The sequence below is a fragment of the Electrophorus electricus genome, chromosome 23 (assembly GCF_013358815.1).
Source record: "Electrophorus electricus isolate fEleEle1 chromosome 23, fEleEle1.pri, whole genome shotgun sequence".
NCBI lineage: Eukaryota > Metazoa > Chordata > Actinopteri > Gymnotiformes > Gymnotidae > Electrophorus > Electrophorus electricus.
The window spans coordinates 10,184,653-10,192,152 of NC_049557.1; the positions used below are offsets into that span (position 1 = coordinate 10,184,653).

Below are 7,500 nucleotides of genomic sequence, written 5' to 3' on the forward strand. Positions count from 1 at the left end.
CTTACACACTGAATGGAACCCACAGCTGCCTGGAGTCAATATACCCTCCCTCTCTCGCTCTGTCTCTCTCCCTCTCTCTCTCTCCCTCCCTCTCTCTCGCTCGCTCTCTCCCTCCCTCTCTCTCCCCCCTCTCCTTCCCTGTACTTCCCTTTCTTCTTCTCCATCTCCCTCTCCCTCTCTCCAACCTCCTTCCCTTCTTCTCTCTCTCTCTCCCACTGTCATTAGTCTATCGGTTGTAGCATCGTTTGAGTGTCGTACACCATGTGCTCAGTGATCTGACACTCACTTCACAGTGCTGAGCATTAGCATATTACAGGGGTGGGATGGAGAGTGAGTAATAACAATACTAGTGTTAGCAGTTGGATTATTGTTGTTGTCTATTATATCTTTTGTTTACCATGTTAATTTCTTCATCAAAGCTTTGGCAATGCAAATGTGAATATTTGTCATGCCAATAAAGCACCATTGAATTGAACTGAGAGAGAGAGAGAGAGAGAGAGAGAGAGAGAGAGAGAGAGAGAGAGAGAGAGAGGGATAAAGAGGTATAGGAGAGAGAGTGAGAGAGCGAGTGCATGAGAGAGAGGGAGAGAGACAGAGCGAGAGAGGGGGGCAAATCCTGACAGACATGGAGGACAGTGAGTGACTGACAGAGAAGCCAAAAAATAAGACCCACTTAGCTGGTGAGGTAAAGAAAAAAATGGAGGTTTGATGGAAAAAATAATTTGCAATGAAAATGTCATGTGACAGGACCAGGCAGAATATTTCCTAGTTGATATATTACTCAACAATTTAAACTGCTTTTCTTTAGCAACAAAAAACCCACTGTGCCAGAACTGAGGGAAAATATTGATATTTCACTCAACATGGTACAAAAGAGCAGCTCCAGTTCTCATTGTGTAGAGCACTGCCCCAGAAGCACTGCCTCAGCACCCAAAGCAGCAGGGTAGAGAAACCGCTCTGTGAACAGGAGAGCAGACAAACTGCTCTGTGAACAGCAGAGCAGAGAAACCGCTCTGTGAGCAGCAGAGCAGAGAATCCACGCTGCGAGCAGCAGAGCAGAAAAACTGCTCTGTGAGCAGCAGAGCAGAGAATCCACGCTGTGAACAGCAGAGCAGAGAAACTGCTCTGTGAGAAGAAGAGCAGAGAAACCGCTCTGTGAACAGGAGAGCAGTTAGAGCACCCTGTACCCGACAGGCACACACAGCTGACACAGGAAGATGAGCTCGCTCTGCTGGACTGCACTGCGTCATGGAAAAAACACGCCTTCTGCAGCGGCTGTGGAACACAGATGAAGGCACCGAATGTCTCCTAAACACTGCAAAACCCTGCAATGTTAGTCGTGATCACAGTGCTTCTCCTAGAAGGAAGAACTAAGTTCTAGAACTGAAAACAAAACCTTGCATTCTAGATCAGACTCTGAATTCCTGAAAATGTTGGACAGATGAGCTTGTTAAATCCTTACTGTGAGGGAGCATAATCCAAAATCAGACAACCCTGAATTCTGGGGTCTTAACCAGTAATTAATCTAGAATTCAAAACCCTATTTGTTGCTGTCCAGATATAGTGCAAACAGTACAGTTCAAACAATTCAAGTCAATTAAACTTTAAAACACCAAATACCATTTTAAAATCAGAAAGATGGGTGGAGTGTCTGGGTTTAAGGTTTAATACTTAAGGCTGGTGTTGGACAAACAACCTTTATCTGAGTTGCAGTGCGAGTCTCCACCAACACTGAATTATATCTGGAATTCAGATTAATCTGGGTCTGGTTGACCAGCCCCTAATGTTCGTCATTGTTTTGTTGGTGAGGAGGTGGTAATCTAAAGCAGGCTGACTGGGACAGATGGTATATGGTCCAATAATGATCATCTATAATCAACATGACCAGTGTGACATTAGCAGTCTGACCTCTAAACACAGACAAAAGACTGATACCAGTTGGGTGCAAATGGAATACCACCACCGTCAGCTATGCAGACAGAATTTCATCACCATGTCCACACAGCAACCACCACAGCTCTGACAATGAATCCTGAACAAGAAGGTGAGTCACATTGGCTGGTGTGTGTGTGTGTGTGTGTGTGTGTGTGTGTGCATGCATGTGCATATGTGTGTGTGTGCACACGCACATTTCTCTGCTTGGTATGGAGTCTTGCTGAGGTGTAAAATCAGACCTAGCCAAGTAAACATCAGAAAATTTAAACCTACCATGATGTGTGGAGAGCGAAGATGGGAAGATCAAGTCTAGAGAACAATTATTTGAAAATATTAAATGAATCATTGTAAAATTAAGAAAGAGTTTTCTAACCACACTGAGTGTTATAGCAGGCTTACAGCACTCCTCTGAGGCTGTTCCAAGTGAGTGCTGGCTGTAGCTTCTTCTGACTGCCTGTACTGCAGAAACAGTGAGGGTGCACGTTTCAGCAGTGCAGTGCAATCAACAGCCTCCGGTCAAAACCTACCGGCTTGGTGGTGTCGTATGCCAAGCTGCGGTCGTTGTCTCCACCTGCACTTGTCTCTCGACCACGGATCATTCTCCCTCTCCCTAAACTCTTCCTCAGCACCCAGAGGAGAGCAGACCACAGCACGGACATGGTAGCCATGCCTCCACTGCTCTTCAGCACTAATCTACGTCTACAGATTACATCTGCACTGAAAGATCTACTGCCAGGACCCTGAGGAGTAAACCCATCACAACACGCACATGAATCATTTACAGAAGGGTTGATTAGGCACCATTTATTTTACTAATCCAAACCCTAGCTTTTTGAAAGTATAATATAATGAGAATAAAAAATGTCATGTATTATCAAAGCCAGGCCTGACCAATGTGGTGCCCTAGGCAAGATTTTGGCTGGTGACTCTGGCATCATTCATTTCATTGTTTATACACTCACACAGGCACTGCATAGCATTATGTCTTTGAGATTTTATTTTAGAAACAAAACAAAAAAAACAGTATTAAACAGTAAAAACAGCACTGGAGAAACAAGTGACATTAAAGGAATTACAAAAACAATATAAATGCAGTATAAACAATATATAGAAGAGTATATGTGACCAATGGGTGTTAAAATATATTAATAAATAAAAGCTGCTGATGGTGACAACCATATAATAACACAAACAAAACATAAACCACATTATAGACTATAACATTATTAACACAAACAGAACCTAAACCGCATTATAGACTATAACATTCTAAACACAAATAAAACCTAAACCACATTATAGACTATAACATTATAAACACAAACAGAACCTAAACCACATTATAGACTATAATATTAAAAACACAAACAGAACCTAAACCACATTATAGACTATAATATTAAAAACACAAACAGAGCCTAAACCACATTATAGACCAAAGGTATAGCATTATAAACACAAACAGATCTTTAAAATTATTTTAGGGTGGGAGTAACGGACGCTAACGCTCGCTAGCTAACCTAAGATAGTTAGCTGTTTGTTCTATTGGCGAACATTACCTAGGTCGGGTTAGGGTTAGATAAAGTATTCATACCATACATTCATCACATTACCTGCGTGTTTTTGACGTCTTTCGTCCTCTCCTTTCCCTTTTTTTTTTTTTTTTTTTACCAGAGGGATTTCTGACATGTTGTGTGGCGGCTGCTAAATTGTTAGCGAATCTTTGCATTTACCGTTAATCCCAGTGTCACGCACTCACGCGCGCGCACCTCGCCCACAATCAAGAGCCTAACTCGGCACAAAATATTAGATTTTATATTATTTAGCTAGAAGCTATGATGTTGTGAGCTTTTGTAATATTTAGAAGTAGTATAAAATAGCATTAAAAAGTAACAGTTCGAATATTTGTTTTCCTCAATTAGGGCGCCATATCGCCTCAAGCATGCGCCTATACCGCCTAAACCACTGGCTCCGGAGTCTTAGAAGCAGGTCTGGTCAAAAAATTCAAGATTCCTTTTCTTTCTTCCTTTGATACCGGCTAAAATGACAGTGAGGATAGTACTGGCAGAGCGCACACATTAGCATATGCACTCCAGCATGGCTTCAGAGGGGAGGACAGGCCCAGTGAGAGGCCAGAGCTATAACAGGGAGGGGCGGAGAGGCCCAACACAAATCAAATCAAGTGACGGGTACATGCTTGTCACATGGCCAAGAGCGTTAAAGAGCTCAGTAAACAGTGCTGATAAACATAACATGACCAGCAACAGATTTCATACCCATACGGATAGACGTGCCATTAATAAATCATTATGGAAACCCAAAATAGCCCATAAAAATCTGCTTACGTTGATAAAAACCATGCTGTCAACACACACACACACACACACACACACACACACACACACCAACAGCACGACACAAGACAGAAGGTTGAGGCTTTGATTCCTTATGCTATAAACAGTAATATCTTGCCAGTAGAAATAAGATGTCCTGTTCTTTTAGAGGACCATGAGCAGATCGTTCAGCCGAACAGGGAGAGTGTGTCGCTGTGTTTGCACGCCCGCGTGGAGGACCCACGGCCCCAGTATGCTCACACACACACTTTATTAATCTCACACACACACTCACACAATTTATTAATCTCATACACACTCACACACTTTATTAATCTCACGCACACACACACACTTTATTAATCTCACACACACACACACTTTATTAATCTCATACACACTCACACACTTTATTAATCTCATACACACTCACACACTTTATTAATCTCACACATACTCACACACTTTATTAATCTCATACACACTCACAGCCTGACTGAAGGGCCAGCCCGCCGTGTCCGCCAGACGACCTTGGCTGTCTGACGCTCAGGTGTAAAAAAAAAAAAAAATCAAATAAACAAATAAATAAACATAACCACCATGACTTGTGCCCTCCCCTGCCGACAGTGAACAATGAGCTAGAGTTGTTGTGTTGTGAATGCCTGTTAAGATCACATTAGCATTTAAAAAGTGAGCGCCTGCTCGAGTGGGAATGGTGTGTATAATCGTTTAGAATGAGTCAGATTTTTAGCCACTAATGGTGTTTTGTCTGAATGTGGATCGGCCGAGTTTGTGTTAGTGTCTCTGCCTGTCTGATGGCCATGCATGTGATGGTCATGTGTGATGTTTACTGTTGTGTTTGTGTGTGTTTGTGTGTGTGTGTGTGTGTGTGTGTGTGTGTGTGTGTGTGTGAGGGGGGGGGGGTCCTACCTGTATCTTTATGTCTCTAAGGAACTTCCATCCTCTGCCTCTGATAAACTTCCATCAAAACTTCTCATCACATGTCTGCCTTCTCACACAACAGGAGGCTCCATCCTGTAAGCCGTATCTGTGTGTTACAGTCTGCTTGCAGCTAAACAGCAAAGCAGTGTCACTTCCTGTTTCTCCTCACTTCAACACACACACACACGTGCACACACACGCACACACAGACACACATACAATTTTCCCCTAAGTACAACAACCAGAGGCAGTTTACACCATTAGAGGCATTGTATACCACCAGAGGTATTATGGGAGTTTATACCACCAGAGACATTGTGGGAGTTTGCACCACCAGACGTATTGTGGGAGTTTATACCACTAGATGCATTGTGGGAGTTTATACCACCAGAGGAATTGTGGGAGTTTATATCACCAGATGTATTGTGGGAGTTTATACCACTCGATGCATTGTGGGAGTTTATACCACCAGAGGTATTGTGGGAGTTTACAGCAGCCAGTCTCAGCAGATTGAAAAGGGTAGGAAAGGAGAGGAAGGGAGACACAGGCAGAACAGAAAAATACATTTACATATTCTGGTTATTTAAGGTTTGGTTTCCTCAAAGCAGAAGGCAACACATTTATCTTAACTGCTGAGGTCTAAAAAATAAGATGGTAATAAATATGGGTGATGTATTACAGTAGTGTGACGTATTCAGGGCTGCTCCTGGTTGTTCTCCCTGGGGCAGCTCTGAGCAGGGCACAGACTCCGCCCACCCCTCAGTGGAGCATGAACTAACCCCGCCCCTCAGCGGAGTGCAAACTAGTCCCTCCCCTCAAACCACCCACCTACCCTACTCAGGTCAGGCAAGTGACCCAGATATTCCTTCCAGAGGACATCTTCATTCCAGCCCTCCTCTTCCTCCAGCACCCCACCCCCAGTCGCTTCCTTGGAATATATTTCCTCGTGCTGTTTTCAGGCAGGACAGACGGGAGACTGCTGTTAATGATGAATAGCACAGTTTCTGTCAGTTTGTCTCTTCCTCACTCTCATCTCTCTCTTCATCACACTCTCATCTCTTTCTGTTACGTAGATATATATGGGGTGTACCTCGGTTAGTCTAATCAGTATATTACCCTAAATAAAGAGAGGTGGAGGACCAGCCTGGAGCAGGATGCAACCAGCACTCCATATCTGAAGGTGACCGAGAGGGGGGGTGGAGAGAGAGAGAGAGAGAGAGAGAGAGAGAGAGAGAGAGAGAGAGAGAGAGAGAGAGAGAGAGAGGGGCAGAAACAAATGGAGGCAGACAGACAGGGAGAGACAGAGAAGACAGATAGAGAGAATGCTTGATGAAATAGAACAGGGGTAGATTGATATCAGGGAAAATACTTCTGGACTTTCAACCATGAGTCAAACTGTTAAATTTAAAAATGGAATGAGAGAATAAGAGGAAATGAAACAGAGAGTACAGACAAGGACTCAGAGAAAGAGAGAGAGACAGAGAGGGAGAGCAGAGAGAGAAAGAGGGAAAGAGAAAAATGAGGCAGAAAGAGGGAGACAGATGCAGGCAGAGAGAGAGATGGAAAAAGACAGGAAAAAAATGGAGAGGGAAAATTAAACAATGACACTCTAAAATGTAGACAAACATTCAGGGACAGAGGGGGTAGAACAGCAAAGCAGGACACAGGGACACACGGGCAGATGTGCACTAACAGGGACACACGGGTGGATGTGCACTAGCAGGGACACACGGGTGGATGTGCACTAACAGGGACACACGGGTGGATGTGCACTAACAGGGACACACGGGTGGATGTGCACTAGCAGTGACACACGGGTGGATGTGCACTAACAGTGACACATGGGCAGATGTGCACTAGCAGGGACACACGGGTGGATGTGCACTAACAGTGACACATGGGCGGATGTGCACTAGCAGGGACACACGGGCGGAAGTAAATTATCACAGAGCAGAAAAGAGGGAAAGAGAGAGGAAGAGAGATGGAAGGAGAAAGAGAGAGATGTGGGCGGGGAAAGAGGGAGAGAACATGTCTTTTTTGAGGTGACCAGTGCCCTGAGGGGTAAATGAATAGAAATGTTGCTGTTATTTCTGCACATCCCATCATTAGTCTTTCTACAGCAGTACCAGTGTTAGCTCACACCGCTTATTATGCTTTTAACACACCTCTGATAGACACACCTCCTCTGATAGACACACCTCCTCTGATAGACACGCCTCCTCTGATAGACATGCCTCTTCTGATAGACATGCTTCCTCTGATAGACACTCCTTTTCTGATAGACACGCCT

The 7,500-nt window shown here is 44.0% G+C and overlaps 1 protein-coding gene across 2 annotated transcripts in view; it reads right to left on the bottom strand.

Annotated features, from left to right (window-relative positions):
• doc2d (double C2-like domains, delta) overlaps nucleotides 1-67 on the bottom strand; it is a 35,163-nt gene extending 35,096 nt beyond the window's left edge. The window contains exon 1 of one of the 2 annotated variants that reach the window (XM_027025893.2): nucleotides 1-67. This exon is cut by the window's left edge and continues 61 nt beyond it. The gene's annotated coding sequence lies outside the window, so the exon portion shown is untranslated. The other variant, XM_027025892.2, reaches the window with a different exon arrangement.
• Nucleotides 68-7,500: the final 7,433 nt, after the last annotated feature.